Source organism: Bubalus bubalis, chromosome 7 (assembly GCF_019923935.1).
Source record: "Bubalus bubalis isolate 160015118507 breed Murrah chromosome 7, NDDB_SH_1, whole genome shotgun sequence".
NCBI classification, from domain to species: Eukaryota; Metazoa; Chordata; class Mammalia; order Artiodactyla; family Bovidae; genus Bubalus; species Bubalus bubalis.
Genome location: NC_059163.1, coordinates 56,232,156 through 56,248,533, shown reverse-complemented (window position 1 = coordinate 56,248,533; position 16,378 = coordinate 56,232,156). Strand labels below are relative to the sequence as shown.

Below are 16,378 nucleotides of genomic sequence, written 5' to 3'. Positions count from 1 at the left end.
CCTTGGCCATCTATTTTTCACCGTGAAACCCAAGAAATCCCTTGAAAATATGTCGCTGGTCATTTCCTCACTCCATTGCCCCTGGGCCTTTCCTGTGTTGAGTTCCTGCTTCTCTGTGGGTCAGCCGCTCACCTTTGTTCTGTTCCTCAGATGGTCAGTTCCTCGCTAAGCCTTGGCTGTGATGCCCTTTCCCCCCACACCCCCATTTCTACTTCCTCTGGCACCTCTGTTTGTACTTTCTCTCTCCTTTATATCTTCCTCAGGAAGCCTTTTCTGGTGGCTTCCAGTCTCTGTCAGATGACTTTGTTAAAATGCTGATGTAGAATCATATTTTCTTTCCAAAGCTCTTATCGCTCTAATTTTGCTTTCATTAGTGCAATAAATTAATTAATCTGTCTACTGCCCCAACTTGACTGTAAATTCTTTCATGGCAGGTGCTGCATTTGTTTCTTTTCACCATTTTTTCCCCCACATCTAGCCCCCAGTGCCTGACACCTTGTGGACTATCATGAAATGTTTTAATAAGTAATTGAAATAGGTAAGTGTGCAATTATTGCTCTGCAGGACCCTACAAAATCAAAATGAAGGGAATTTAAAACAAGGAGGAAAATGCTGCAAGGTCAGCTTTTAGTTTAATTTAAATTCTTAAAAGATAAGAGCAAAGAAATAATGCACCACATAATAAGATTCAGAAAACTTCACAAACATAGCAATACCCAGTGACATTAGACAAAGACAGGCACTGATTGTGCTGTTAACCACCCCGATCATGGAAAATCAGCCTAAAAAATGGAAAAAAAAGGAGATAGGAAGCAGGAAGGATATTGTGAGCCAAGTTTTACTTCTCATGTGCCTGAAAAATTAAGTTGTGCTCAGTGAAACACTGGGGGTAAAGGTAGCCTGGGGCCTAGATGACCCAACTTTTAAAATGTGACAGTCTTATACTGTTTTCTCATAAATAGTTAAAGTATCATGGAAATTCTAGTATCTCAGCAAATAGCAATTAAATGAAGTTGGTCGATGAATCAACAAATATTTATGTCTTCCATATGCTGTGTGCTGCAAATACAGAGGAAAACAAGACAGTGTGGTGTCTGTATTATAGATTTAGGAACACCATCATTTCTTTCTTCCTTCCCTCTCGGCCCTGTGTCAACTAAGCCCAGCGCTGAGAACTAGATTAGGTTTAACGTACAGTATCAGGACATGTAAAATAAGTGACAGTAAAAGTGATTCAGTGACTCTAGCAAGGTAGGCGATTCATTCTTCCCATTCGCCTTCTAGGAGATGGTGGAGAAACGAGTGGAAGAGTCCTCCAATGCTTCTCCCTACAGGAGTGTACAGTGCAGGACTCCTCTTTTCTAAGAACACATGAAAAATAGATAAGCATATCTACTCACTGCTAGCCCTGAGTTTCTAGCCTCATCAGTTGGGTGGAGAGAGAACACTAGAAAGAGGAGCAGGTTGGAAATGGAAAGAAAAAGAGACATCAGACAACTTCCATATTGGACAAGCTAAGTTATGCCCCTATAATAAATTACTCACAAAATCGCAGGGACTCACCTCAACAAAGTTTTAATTCGTGCTCACACAATGTCTGTTGTGCCTTTGGCAGCTTGCTGGAGCAGCTCCTCTTCAAGCAGGGAAAGAAAGCCACTCATTTTCATCTTGTGGCTCTGTGGTCTCTCCCACAACTTCCAGATTTCCAGGTGACTTCTAGATTGCTGATGCAGTGGAAGAGAGAGCGGGCATTCACTGCCTCAGACTGAAAGTGACATTCACTTGCATTCACAGTCCATTGTGCAGAGATAGTCATATGACTTTCCCTATCTGCAAAGAGGGCTATAACGTGTTGTCTTCTATGTGCCCAGGAAGAAGGACATATAGACGTTCATGGACATTAAGAACGCCCATCACACATTTGATGTATTTAAGATACCCCTGAAATGTCCAAGTGGAAATATCCTATAGGCATTTGGATACACAGATCTGGAACTGTGAGTCTCAGACTTGACTGGATAAGGATCATCTGAAGGAGACTGTTAAAATTCAGATTCCTGGGTCCTGGTCTTAGAGATTCTACTTTGGTAGGTCTGGAGTTAAGCTATGGAATCTGAACTTTAAACCTCTGCAGAGATCATAATTTGACAAACTCTAGTCTAGAACTTTAAAAATTCAGCAGAATAGGGATGGTATTAGTTGCCACTGGGGGAAGTGAGGTCACCATTAGAAAAAATCTTCAGAAGAGGGTGGAGTAAGAAAAAGAAAAAAGATCCAGCCTAAAGCCCCAGAAAATTCCAAGGGGAGAGACTAGTGCCAGAACATGGGATTGGGAGCGCCCATTTATGGCAGATACTGCTGAGAGATCTTCTTGTAAGATAAGAATTGAAAAGATTCATTGTGTTTAGTGACCAGAAGGTTACTGATAATCTCAGCAAGACATGAAGGCTGACATCAAGTCTGTGTTCACTGAAGAGTCCGTGTATTAGTCCCTCAGTCGTGCCTGACTCTTTGCGTCCCCTGTGACTGTAACCCTCCAGGCTCCTTTACTGATGGGATTTTCCAGGCAAGAATACTGGGGTGGGTTGCCATTTCCTTCTCCAGGGGATCTTCCTGACCCAGGGATCAAACCTGGGCCTCCCGCATTGCAGACAGACTCTTTATCGTCTAAGCCACCAGGAAGTCCCACCAGGAAAGAGTCAGTGGGTTTAGACAAACAGTGGGGAAAAGTTTTTGAGGAAGTATGGCTGCAAAGAGGAGACAGGTTGGTAGCAGAAGCGGGGGGTGCGGGATCAGGAGAATTAAGAAAATATTGGTGAGACTGAAAATGATTAAATGCTAATAGTGAGAGTGATGTTGAATAAAGAGATGAGATCATCAATAGATTTCCTGAGAAAGTGTGTGTGGGGTGGGGGTGGAATTTAAAAGAATGCTTAGGAAGACTTTGCTTTAGCTTGGCAAAGGGAACACTCCTTCAGGAAGAGATGGGTATAGACAACCAGTTGACTGGTTGTCAACTTTGGGTGTTGATTGGAATCACCTAAGAAGCTCAAAAATATGTACTTTGACCTGCCCCAGCCCTGAAATTCTGTGTTTTTTTTTTGAAGAGTTTTTGATGTGGACCATTTTTTAAATCTTTATTGAATTTGTTTCAGTATTGCTTCTTTTTTATGTTTTGGTTTTTTGGCCACCAGGCATATGAGATCCTAGCTCCCTGACCAGGGATGGAATCTGCACCCCCTGCATCAGAAGGTGAAACCTAATCACTGGACTGCCAGGGAAGTCCCCTGAGATTCTGTTTTGTCTGTTGTGCAGGTTTGGCATCAGGATTTTAGACAGACTCTCCCAGATGATTCTAAGGCATGACTGAGGCTGTGAGGTTTTCACTGAATTAGGAACAGCCTTGTTTATAGTTCTTCTAGATTCTTAGGTCACAGTTTGGACAGCACTTCTTAGAGAAGACTTCCAGGATACCAACTAAATTAGGATCCTGGATGTATGTTCCTATGTTGTTGTTGTTGCTTAGTCTCAGTTGTTTTGTGATCCCATGGACTGGAGCCTGCTGGGCTTCTTTGTCAATGGGACTTCCTAGGCATGAATACTGGAGTGGATTGCCATTTCCTTCTCCAGGGGATCTTACTGACCCAGGGATAGAACCTGCATCTCCTGCATTGAGAGACAGATTCTTTACCACTGAGCCTCCAGGGAAGCCTGTATGTTCCTGTACATACATATATTTAGAATAAATACTTCTATTTTTTCTTTTGAGACAGGCCTGGGACCTGGGACCCTTTGGTGCAGTGCTGCAAAGCTTGCACCTGGACACACCCCTCCTCCAGCTACAAAATACAAAGAAACTGTAAGGGACTAAAAATAACTGTGTGCATGCTCAGTTGGGGAAATTCTGGACCAAAAGATACAAAGACAAAAAGCCCAACTGCCACTTCTGAAAAGCCAGGAGCAAAAACAGGGTGTTGGGAGCAAAAGCAGTGTACTCTGTGTGACCCCCTGCACTGAACACCACCAAAGGGTGGGCAAACCACCTAAGCCACCAGTCCCTGGACACACCCTGACCCTTACCCCAGGTAAGGAACAAGCTCGCAGCTCCCCTCCAACTTGTTACTTGTTTTGGCTTTCTTCTTCAGCCAGTGCAGAAGCTCCAATTAACCTTGCCTGAATTTCTTGCCCCGACGCTACAGTTAATTTCTATTGATTGGGGAACGACAAGAACCCTGGTCAGTATCACTTTCATTTTTACTGTCCTAGTCTATGCATATCTTCCTTAGGAGATTGTAGGCATGTGCCAGTAGCCCCCTCTGTCCTATTTACCACTGACTACCTTACCTAGCAGGCAGAGAGTGGACATTCCTTAAGGTGGCATGAAAGGGCACAGGTGGAAGAGACACTGTGGTGACTTGGGAAACTGTGCCCAAGCGGGCTCCTCCGGTCATGGCTATGTGGGAGCTGCGAGGATGCTATGTGCCTCTGCATGTAAAACTCACCCAAACAGCACCAGGGTAATTATAGCTGCCAGGCAAGGTTGTTTGCAATGAAAGGTGATAACAATATTGAGCATTTCTTGTATAATCGAGCATAGTTATTTTGTCTGTAGTTTAAAGTTGTTTGAAGCTCAAGATCACTTAATTATAAAATTCTGGTTTGTTTCCAGAGGAGTACAGGGACTAGGGGAAAAGGAGCCCTATCATGAGACTATTTGAAAGAATATGATTTCTTAAACAATCCACATGTAAGTTTTTATATCTAAACTGATAAACTACTTATAGCAAGACATCTGTTATTTCTCCAGTCTTTACCCCACTGCATGCATCCACAGACCCTTCCCTTTTATCTAGTTGCAGTATGGTTGGGATGTGTGATGCTGGGTCATAATGATACAACCCAGGGTTTTATAAACTTTTTTTTTTTTTTAAATAAATATTCAATGTTTTGTGGGCTATAGCAGTCTCTCCATTGCTAAGAGCCTAAGGTAGCCTTGGACAGTACTTAAAAAATGAGCATGACTGGGGTTTTCCCTGGTGATCAGGTGGTTAAGACTGCGCTTCTGCTGCAGGGTGTGTGGGTTTGATGCCTGGTCAGGGAATTTAAGATTCCACATGCCGGGTGATGCAGCTTCCCGCCACCCCACCCCACCCCTCCTCCGCCCGCAAGAAAAAAAGCATGACTGTTGTATTGTTTTATTACTGTGTAATAAATTACCACAAACTTAGTGGCTTAAAACAGCAGACATTTATTATCATTTAGTTTCCATAGGTCAGGAATCAGCTTGCTGGGTCCTCTGCTCCTGGTCTCACAAGGATACCATCAGGGTGTTGGTAGTGGCTGCAGTCTCATCTGAGGCTTTGGATCCTCTCTCAAGTGTGTGTTGGCAGAATTCATTTGCTTGCAGCTGTCTAACTCATGGCAGCTTACTAATGATAGACAAGATATCATCTATCTCATCTAACTCATTTCAGCAAGAGGCTCAGGAAAAGCCTAAGCCATTTAAAAATGTTCACCTAATTGGGATAGGCCCACCCAGGGTGTTCTTAGTTACCTTGCAATCAACCGATTAAAGGCTTTCATTACATCTGCAAAATTTTTTTATCTTTGCTATTTAAGGTAACATGATCTATAGGAATGATATTGCATCATAGTCACAGGTCCAGAATGTTGCAGAAGTCGGTCCCTTGGGAAACCAAGCACCACACTGGGGGAGTTGGAGAACTCAGGTTTATTACACCGCCGGCCCACAGTAGTTAACACTTGTAGCTCTTAGCCCTAAACAAAGGAATTACAGAGTTTTTATAAACAGTGCATGACACCAGACGTTAGTGGGTAGTGCTGTTAATAGGCTAATTCACACTAGGGATTTCAGGCATGGACACAGCAGGGGGGATGCCAGACCTTTACACAAACTAAAGTGATTAAGCCAGATTTCAGGGACTGGGTAATTGACAAGGGTGAGTGAGGTAAGTTTCAGCTCCTAGCATTGTTTTAAGTTTCTGTCCTTCCCCCCAGCCTCCCACCCAAACTATGTAACTTACATGACTTTGTAAGCAGCTTGCAGAATTGCAGAAGCATAACCAGCATGAGGTTATTTCTAGCTGGGTGCAAATTTTTAAATTTTCCTCTTCAAACCCACACTTGAGAGGAGGAGAGATTTCACAGGGCATGTATATACTAGAGAGTGGGAATATTGGGGGCTGTCTTAGAATTCTGTGTACCATATCTGGGCAAATAAAGCAACAAATGCACACTGAAGTGTGAATATCAGAAAATAATGTTTCTGATATTCTGTCACAAAATAATTTTTTCGATTATTTTTTAAACCCTTAAAAAAAGTAAAAATGATTTTTGTGGGCTGAAGAAACAAAACTCAAGAAATAGGCAGCTGGTTGGATTTGGCTTGTAGGCCATAGTTGACCATCCCTGATATAATCTGTAAAATGGAGTTAAGATAGCCCTGTAGCCTACTAAGAAATGGTTCCCAAAACCAGATGCTGGATCCAGAAGGTATGGCTTTGTAATATATGGAAGCAAAGCTGGAGTTTAAGGGTCACCTGCTGGGGTATAAGACACTAGATCCTTTCTCTCAGAGGTTCTTCCTGTGAGTTTGAAAGATCTAAGCCTGAACAGACCATCAGTCACTACCCTGAGTTCAGGCCCCCTGTGAGGACACAGGGAAGCCGGGGCTACCCACACCCCCAGCCCCATATCTCTCAGTTGCTTTATGAATGTGTTGAATGTGTCTCCTTTGTGCTTATTCATTCAAACTGAAGCATCTTTGTATTTTTCTGTTCAAGTGCCCAGTCAAATCCTCTATGAGGCTGCTGCAACTTCACATAGTCAATCAAAGATCAGCATGCTTTTAAATGTCACTGTAAATGTAATTCTGCTGCAATGGAATTTATGGCATAAGAAGCAATCATTTGCTTTTCCACATCACCAGGCACTATTGTTTCAGATTATTTGGGTTGTACATCTAGGCTAATTTTCATATTGTTCAGATCCAAATTTTCGTCTGCACAAAGAAAAAGATTAAGGATGTGAAAAACATTCTTGGAGCAGAAGCTCAAAAAAAAAACAAACCTGTAATAGTACTGTGTGAAATATTAGATCTTAAAATCATCATATCCTGTTTTAGCCACAAATGTACTTATCAAATGTTTATATAGTGCTTCAGTTTAGTTCAGTTTAGTCGCTCAGTTGTGTCCGACTCTTTGCGACCCCATGAATCGGGGCACACCAGGCCTCCCTGTCCATCACCAACTCCCGGAGTTCACTCAGACTCATGTCCATCAAGTCAGTGATGCCATCCAGCCATCTCATCCTCTGTCGTCCCCTTCTCCTCTTGCCCCCATCCCTCCCAGCATCAGAGTCTTCTCCAATGAGTCAACTCTTCACATGAGGTGGCCAAAGTACTGGAGTTTCGGCTTTAGCATCATTCCTTCCAAAGAAATCCCAGGGCTGATCTCCTTCAGAATGGACTGGTTGGATCTCCTTGCAGTCCAAGGGACTCTCAAGAGTCTTCTCCAACACCACAGTTCAAAAGCATCAATTCTTTGGCACTCAGCCTCCTTCACAGTCCAACTCTCACATCCATACATGACCACAGGAAAAACCATAGCCTTGACTAGATGGACCTTTATTGGCAAAGTAATGTCTCTGCTTTTGAATATGCTATCTAGGTTAATCATAACTTTCCTTCCAAGGAGTAAGCGTCTTTTAATTTCATGGCTGCAGTCACCATCTGCAGTGATTTTGGAGCCCCCAAAAAATAAAGTCTGACACTGTTTCCACTGTTTCCCCATCTATTTCCCATGAAGTGATGGGACCAGATGCCATGATCTTCGTTTTCTGAATGTTGAGTTTTAAGCCAACTTTTTCACTCTCCTCTTTCACCTTCATCAAGAGGCTTTTGAGTTCCTCTTCACTTTCTGCCATAAGGGTGGTGTCATCTGCATATCTGAGGTTATTGATATTTCTCCCGGCAATCTTGATTCCAGCTTGTGCTTCTTCCAGCCCAGCACTTCTCATGATGTACTCTGCATATAAGTTAAATAAGCAGGGTGACAATATACAGCCTTGACGTACTCCTTTTCCTATTTGGAACCAGTCTGTTGTTCCATGTCCAGTTCTAACTGTTGCTTCCTGACCTGCATACAAATTTCTCAAGAAATATAGTGCTTACTGGGTACTTATATGGTGCTTACAGGGACTGTTCTAAGCATGGCACAATTTTAATTTATTTGGATCATAACCCTTTGAAGATATATTATTATTATCATCCTTGATAAGGAACCAGAGACACAGAGGACAATTAAGTAGTAACTTGACGAATATCTCCTGCTTAGTAAGTAGCTGCCCTGGGATTTGAACCCTAGCTATTTCATTCCACAATCTGTTCTCTCAGCTACTATCCTATGCTACTTCTCCAGCATATAGTAATAATTTTAAAATGACTCTGGAATATGCTGATGTTATTCATGGTGTACAAATAACTAATAAGATATTTCAGTGAAAATTCTGGAATTGGTATGAAAGTTCTTGAAGGTCACCTCCTGTCAGGTGACTGAAGTGGCAAATTAAATGACCATCTTCCCTCTAGTCTAAACCTCAGGCTTGTTGATTAGCTTGTCATCATGTCATCCAATATTCCTAAGGCCAGCTTTGAGATTCTTTTCCAATAATACCAATATCAGAATATCAGTAAGGATCAGTTGCATGGCACACATTTGCAACAATTGTATTAATAATTCATCAGATTTTCTCAATTGATGTAGACATTATTGTAAAATTATTCAAAATTTGTTACGTTTCTATAATATGAGTGAAGATACTGAAATAACCCTGTGATTTTATCAAAGACAAATTTGGTCCTATTCAAACATAAGATTTCTGATACAGATGCCTGTTCTCAGAATACTAATAATGTTTCAACCATTACAGGCTTAGTTTTTATCAGTCGAAAGACTTCCATTGTCAAGACATTTTCCAAAGATCCTAAATCAAAACAATACCATTGCAATTTTCTGTGACACTTTTTTCAAAATGGAGGGACAGAATATTTCCCCATGTGAATTTCTGCATTTTAATAAGAATTGAAGAGAAAGATAAATGTTAATGGTTTAATTCTAAAAATAAAAGAATTTCATAAGAAAATTACTAGTAATGTTAAATATTCATTGTGATGTGGATTTAGTGAAACTGATAAGGGAACAGGAGTTAACTTATCAACCTATACAAAAAAAGCCTTTAACAATTTTACATTATTTGGAGAAACAACAGAAACTTGTTAAAAAGAATGATCTGAAGAAAGCATGGACTAGTTTCTAGGATATTTTATTTTCTATTATTATGAAGACTTTTCAAAATGAGATCCTTATCTTTAATTACTTGAATACTTATTTGCTAAGTAGGAGCAGAAGAAAACAAAATTCTTCCAGAAGTATTTTCATGGAAAACAATGCTTCAAAGTTTCACACCACCCTTTATGACTCCAGTTCATCAGGTCATTTTTAATAACAACTTGGGAATTACTAAAGTAATTGATATAAAATCTCTCCTGATAAACCAAATGAATTACTCAGACTTCCCAAGAGATGTTTGAAAAAATAAAGTATAAATTTTAACTTCCAAGTCGAATTCTACAAATGAACATAAAAATGTGAAATCCTGTTATCAGCTTCAACAGGGATTATGAAAATGACAAAAGTTGTATTAACCCATCTGTAATTTTTTGCAGAATTTTGTATTCATTCTCATGTACATTAACTTTTGTCAATAAAAGGTGATTGGTTAAATGTATAACATACAAAATTTAATTTTTCTAATTTTTGAGGCTTTCTAAAAATAAATTCACAAATAAAAAGCACGATTTGTCGGAACATGAATTCAGACTTGGGGCTTGTTGTAAATATGGTCACCATATGAATGTTCTGGATCAGAAAGGATGAAGCTAAGAAGGAGTCGCAGTGGATGGAAATGGAAGAAAAATGAAGTGTGGATGATTTGAAGATTAACAGGACCTTTTTTCCTTGTCAGAAAGAAAACCATTGCAGACATAAGATGATTCTTGTTAAGGTAATAATCACTTACTATAATCAAACTCTAAGTACTTCAGCTAGAAACTCCTGAGCACCAGGAAAGAGCTATTAGGCATTGTTAAAGCAATTGATCGCTTCCATCATTATATGTATGGCTGAAATTTCACAATCAGAACATATCATACTGCATTATGAGGCCTGCTGAAATTCACAAATTTGAAGGGACAAATTGCCTGGATGCTTACAAAACTGTAAGGCTGTCATTTCCGAATTGAATATTGACAGAGGGTAAAAAAACATCATAAAGTACATACATTATCCAGGCACCCCGTGTTGGGATAATGCTTCTAAATCTGATTTTAGGCAGGAAGAAAGAAACAAATAGTTTAAAAGATCTGGTAGTTAGTGTTTTGGAACAAGCAAAGGTTTCTGGCTGGGAGGGTGGAAAACACTCCTATTTCCTGAATGGAAAGTTATGAAATGGCTCATTCATTTGTCCAACAAATATTTATTGAGTGTGTGCTACATGCCAGGCACCAGACCAGGCGTGAGAAATGCACTAGCGAAAAAGACGAATCATAGGGCTAAGGGCCCAGCAAAACATAGAGAGTGAGATAGAAATATTGTGTGAAAGCTGCATTGTGAGCTGTGCTTTGTCACTCAGTCATGTCCTACTCTTTGTTACCCCATGGACTGAGCCCACCAGGCTCCTCTGTCCATGGGGATTCTCCGGGAACCACTGTAAGAGTGGGTTGCCATGCCCTCCTCTAGGGGATCTTCCCAACCCAAGGATTGAACCCAGGTCTCTCGTATTGTAGGCGGATTCTTTACTGTCTGAGCCACCAGGGAAGCCCTGTAAAAAAGAAACATATTTTATTTACTCTATGTGCCGTGTGCTGTGCTATGCACTGTTGCTTCAGTCGTGTCCTACTCTTTATGACCCCATGGACTGAACCCACCAGGCTCCTCTGTCCATGGGATTCTCCAGGCAAGAATACTGGAGTGGGTTGCCATGCCCTTCTCCAGGGGATCTTCCTCTTTCTGACCCAGGGATTGAACTTGTGTCTCTTGTGTCCCTAGCATTGGCAAGGGACACACTGGGTTATTTACCACTAGCACCACCTGGGAAGCCCATTTACTCTGTGTATTGCCACTGTTAAATATTATTGCATGTCATGTAAATGCAGTCAAACTTCTAATTAAAATTCCTTTTGCATGGAAGTTATATTTGACCATTACAGGTTGTGCTAGGAAAGTATATGTGTTCCTTTCTTAAAAAATGTAATATTTAACTATTGCACAATCCCAGAATTTTGTTCATCTACTTTTTCAAGAGAATTTAAGGCTGTTATACATGATCAACAAAATTAAAAACAATTTGGGAATTTCCTGGTGTGTCCAGTGGTTAGAACTCCACACTTCACTGCCAATGGCTGGGTTCGTTCCCTGGTGGGGAAACTTGGAACCCACAAGCCACATGGTGTGACCAAAATAAATACAACTGATTTGTAAAAAAGCAGATTTAGCATATATGACCTTGAAAATTTCACCTTTGAAGAAAACACAAACTCCATAGAATTCTACCTTATATTTTCTTATAGCTACAAGTGTTTCCAAGGAATCCACACATTTAAAAAAAATCTCTAATGTACTGAATTTAAGATATTTCTATTATTTTTCAGATATACCAGGAAGATATTCTAATAGTTTTCTATAAAGGATTAGTCCTGAAAAACAAATAAAATTTTCTGAATATTTTATACAGTGGTTGGCACATGTAAGAACTCATTTAATATTTATAGACATGAGTAAGCAAATTGGGCATGACAAGTTAACATCACAGTGATTAACTAGTAGGGTCAGATCCGGTTTTATGGAATCTGAAGCTTATCCAATAGGGGTGTTTCTCTTTAAAAGAAAGAATACAAAATTATATATATAAATTTAGGCATGAGAGTGAGTATTTACAATGAGAAAATAAATCACTACAAATTATAATATTTAAAAGGATAGACAATTACAACAAATTTTTAAAATGAGTTTTTGGCTTTCACCACTTCATCATATTTATCAAAAATCTACAAAAATATAAACAATGAATCTGAAATGAAGGCATAAAAAACAGGAATACAAATGCATTTTTTAGAAGGCTGCTATTTGTATTGAGCTATATAATTGTGTAATCAAATTATTCATATTGCATGTAGTAAGTTATGAGTTTTATCACTGGAGCCCTTGTTTTGCAAGCCATTTTGCTGTGTTGGTGGCAGATTTGCAGGGCACCTCTGGAGCTGCCAGACTTGATTGGCACAAGATGTATCAGATACAGTAAAGTCTGATCTGGTGTACACTGGGGTACACAAAACATGTGACTTCATGCTTACTGTTGAGGGAACCCAAAGCTGGTGCTCTGTGACAGCCTGGAAGGATGGGGTGGGGAGGGAAGAGGAAGGGGTTCCAGCAGGAAGGAGACACATGTATGCCTACGGCCAATTCATGTTGATGTATGGCAAAAATCATCACAATATTGTAAAGTAATTATCCTCCAGTTAAAATTTTAAAAAGAAACAAACAACAAAAATAGTCACTGTTTACTGTGCCACTGTAAGCTTGTACCTACAAATACAGGAATTCTATTGAGTTCAGTTTAATGAGATTCCTGCGGTGCCTGCAATGCAGGAGCCCTAGGTTCGATCCCTGGGTTGGAAAGATCCCCTGGAGAAGGGACAGCCTACCCACTACAGGGTTCTGGGCTGGAGAATTCCATTGACTGTATATCCATGGGGTCGCAAAGAGTTGCACACGACTGAGCAACTTTCACTATAGCAGCTAACATTTAGCAGCTAATGAGGTTCCCAGCAAAAGATAGAACTAATGTATGTTGTGTTTATAATTGTATATACTGCATTATGGGCTTCCCTGGTGGCTCAGTGGTAAAGAATCTGTCTGCAATGCAGGATACATGGTGGGAGCCACGAGTTCCATCCCTGGGTCAGGAAGAGCCCCTGGAGAAGGAAATGGCAACCCAGGCCGGTATTCTTGCCTAGGAAATCCCATGGACAGAGGAGCCTGGTGGGCTACCGTCCATGAGGTCGCAAAGAGTTGGACACGACTTAATGACTAAACAACAGCAACAACATACTGCCTCATTGAGCATATGTCTAACAGAATGGAATTCCTGTTTTGACTAAGCATCATTGAGAACTGAATCCCTCACTTAAATTATACATGTCTGACAATTAGAAGACGTATTCATAGACTAGCTATATTTTAAATCTAGTTTCCCCTCCATTAACCATAATCTACAGGTTTCTCTTAAAATTCTACCCCTGACCCTGGATTGGAAAAGACTCTGATGCTGGGAGGGATTGGGGGCAGGAGGAGAAGGGGACGACAGAGGTTGAGATGGCTGGATGGCATCACCAACTCGATGGACATGAGTTTGGGTGAACTCCGGGAGCGGGTGATGGACAGGGAGGTCTGGAGTGCTGTGATTCATGGGGTCGCAAAGAGTCGGACACGACTGAGTGACTGAACTGAACTGAACTCACCCTGGATTTCACATCTGACGCTAAGTGAGCTAGCTCAGTGGGGGTGGGGATGGAAAAGAGTTAAATGGCCCTCTAACTTGCTGCTGCTGCTGCTAAGTCACTTCTGTTGTGTCCGACTCTTTGTGACCCCATGAATCGCAGCACGCCAGGCCTCCCTGTGCGACCCCATAGATGGCAGCCCACCAGGCTCCCCCGTCCCTGGGATTCTCCAGGCAAGAATACTGGAATGTGTTGCCATTTCCTTCTCCAGTGCATGAAAGTGAAAAGTGAAAGTGACGTCGCTCAGTTGTGTCCAGCTCTTAGTGACCCCATGGACTGTAGCCTATCAGGCTCCTCCATCCATGGGATTTTCCAGGCAAGAGTGCTGGAGTGGGGTGCCATGGCCTTCTCTGCTTCTAACTTAGGTGGACCTGTTTATTCATATGTTTCCAGACTTGGGGCCAAGTACCAGTGTTTGGGTTTCATTGCATCTGGCTGGCTGCTTGTGAATGGTGTACCAACTGCTGTAAGACTGGCTTCCTTCCCCAGCCCTGCTCAATGGCCAAGAGAACTTTACCAACGTATGGGCACCTAATGTTGACACTGATTTGCATAATGGTGCAATAAAAGGCATTCTTCAAGTCCTTTTTGTGTGTAACTCATCAATAAAGGGAAATCAGAGCTTGTGGCAACTTGGAGATGGAGGCAGCCTGTCAGCAGAGATTGTACCTATGACCTTGACACAGACTCATGCAAGAGAAGGAAGCTGTCAGGAGGGTTCTCACGCTGAATCACCCTCTGACCTCTGACACTCCAGTTATGCCCTGAACCCTTGATGGGGAGCTGTCAGTTCTTTCCCCATCAGGGCTGGATCCTACTGCCCATGTTCTGACCGGGATCCTATTCCATCCTAAATGCACAGCCTGGACTTAGAAAATTGTCACCCTCTTGCCCAGAGACTCTGCTAGTTCTCCCAGTCTCCAGATCCTTTCAGAACAGACGTAACCTGAATTCTCTGTGCTGTCAGACACTCAGATGGAGTGGTGTCTTTTACCTCCCCCTAGAAAGCAAACCTATGACTGAGCTTGCCTCCCAAGCTTGGGCACCGAGGTTGCGGGACCCTTGGTGTCAAGATTAAGTGGGTTGTCCTGGGCTTCCTGCCTGAGCCCCTAACTTCTCTGCTCACACCCAGCCCTGAGGCTGGGTGCTGGGAAAGGTGACACAAGACCTCCCAGACCCAGGCTTTAGCTTCCTGAGATCTACGTGGACAAGAACAGGTGCATGTGGGCACAGGGGGATCATGGCGGGGGTGGAGCTGCCTGCCCCGGGTGCCAAGGGCTGAGGGTGGGCCCAGAGCCATGCGCAGAGCCCTCGGGAGCTGGTGAGCCGGATGGCCGTGGTGGTACTTGCCTGATCCCCAAGTGCTTCTGGTGGGAGGAGCAGGAACAAAACACTCTGGGAACATCCCCCACTTCTGTTTTTATGGTTCCTGGGATGATACATGGTCTGTGCACCTGTCTTACTCACAGTTCAAACCTGGATTTTTTAATATGTCTAGTATAGATTTTTGTTTTTTAGTCACTAAATTGTGGCTGACTCTTTGCAACTCCATGGACTGTAGCTCACCAGGCTCCTCTGTCCATGGGATTTCCCCAGGCAAGAATAGTGGAGTGGGTTGCCATTTCCTTCTCGAGGGGATCTTCCCCTATTATAGATACACACTGTTTTTTTTTTTTTTTTTTAAGTGCCAAGAATGCAATACGATCCTTGCTTTTACTCCTGACATAAGCAATGGATGCTACTTGCTTGAAAATTTCCCTCTCACTCTGCCTGGATTCCAGGGGGAACAGCATGTCCTCATAGTTCACACTGAAATCAGGCTGGCCAGGAGAAGATTTACGAATAGGATTTGATTCATTTCTATCACAGCTTTACCTGTGTCTTCTCCTATGTTTTTCTCCTCTGCCTGGGTACACTTTGTCCCTTTCTTTATCTTGCAAATTCTTCTTCCCTCAAAACACTCCTCATCCATCACCTCTTCCAGAAAGCCTCTCCTGACACCCCCAAACCTGGAGTAGGTCCCAGCCTGCATGCTCCTGGGACAGCCCTACTTGTCTCTGCTGTGACTTAACCACTGCCTCTCTAGGCAGGCTCCCCACCCATCTGAGTTCCCAGTAATTCTGGCATCTTCAGGAGAGAAACTGCATCTGTTGTCTGTATGTTTCTATGCCTAGTGACCAGTAAGCGTGCAGTAGGTGTTTGTTGAATGAATGAATGAGGTTTATTGACTTTTGGGGCATCAAACCATTCCAGACCCTAGTGGTCTCAAATTCATCATCATATTCTGTAGAAACTGATTGGATATCGATCACATGCCATGGCTTCAAATTCTACAGAAAGATCTTTCGCAAATATATGCAGCTATAAAACAACAAAACTGATTCTACAGGCCACACATAAATATCAGTCTCATTATTTTATAATCATTCTGGGTAAGAGACTAAGAAAATTTGAAATGATTGAGTTGCAGTCAGATTAGAACACATGCTTTAAGAAGCATTATTTTGCTTAGTGTAAAACTAATAGTTTCATTTAAAATTGTTGGGAAGAATCAGGTTGGCCTGGAGAAGATTTACAAATAGGGTTTGATTTCATTTATGTCACAGCTGTATCTGGTTTGTTCCTAGGTCCTAATCTTCAAATTCTGTTTCTCAGTGAAATCAGTACCTGTGTCCTTGGAGACTCATCGTCAACATAAACCTGCCACACACAGGAGACTCTATGCACCTTATTCCATTCCAT

General features: G+C 41.8%; 1 long non-coding RNA gene across 1 annotated transcript in view; it reads left to right on the top strand.

Moving 5' to 3' along the window:
- Window positions 1-14,206, top strand: part of LOC123334431 — a 119,720-nt gene extending 105,514 nt beyond the window's left edge. The window contains exon 3 of the long non-coding RNA XR_006552269.2: window positions 14,030-14,206. This is a non-coding gene — a long non-coding RNA (uncharacterized LOC123334431). The remainder of the gene's footprint in view (window positions 1-14,029) is intronic.
- Window positions 14,207-16,378: the final 2,172 nt, after the last annotated feature.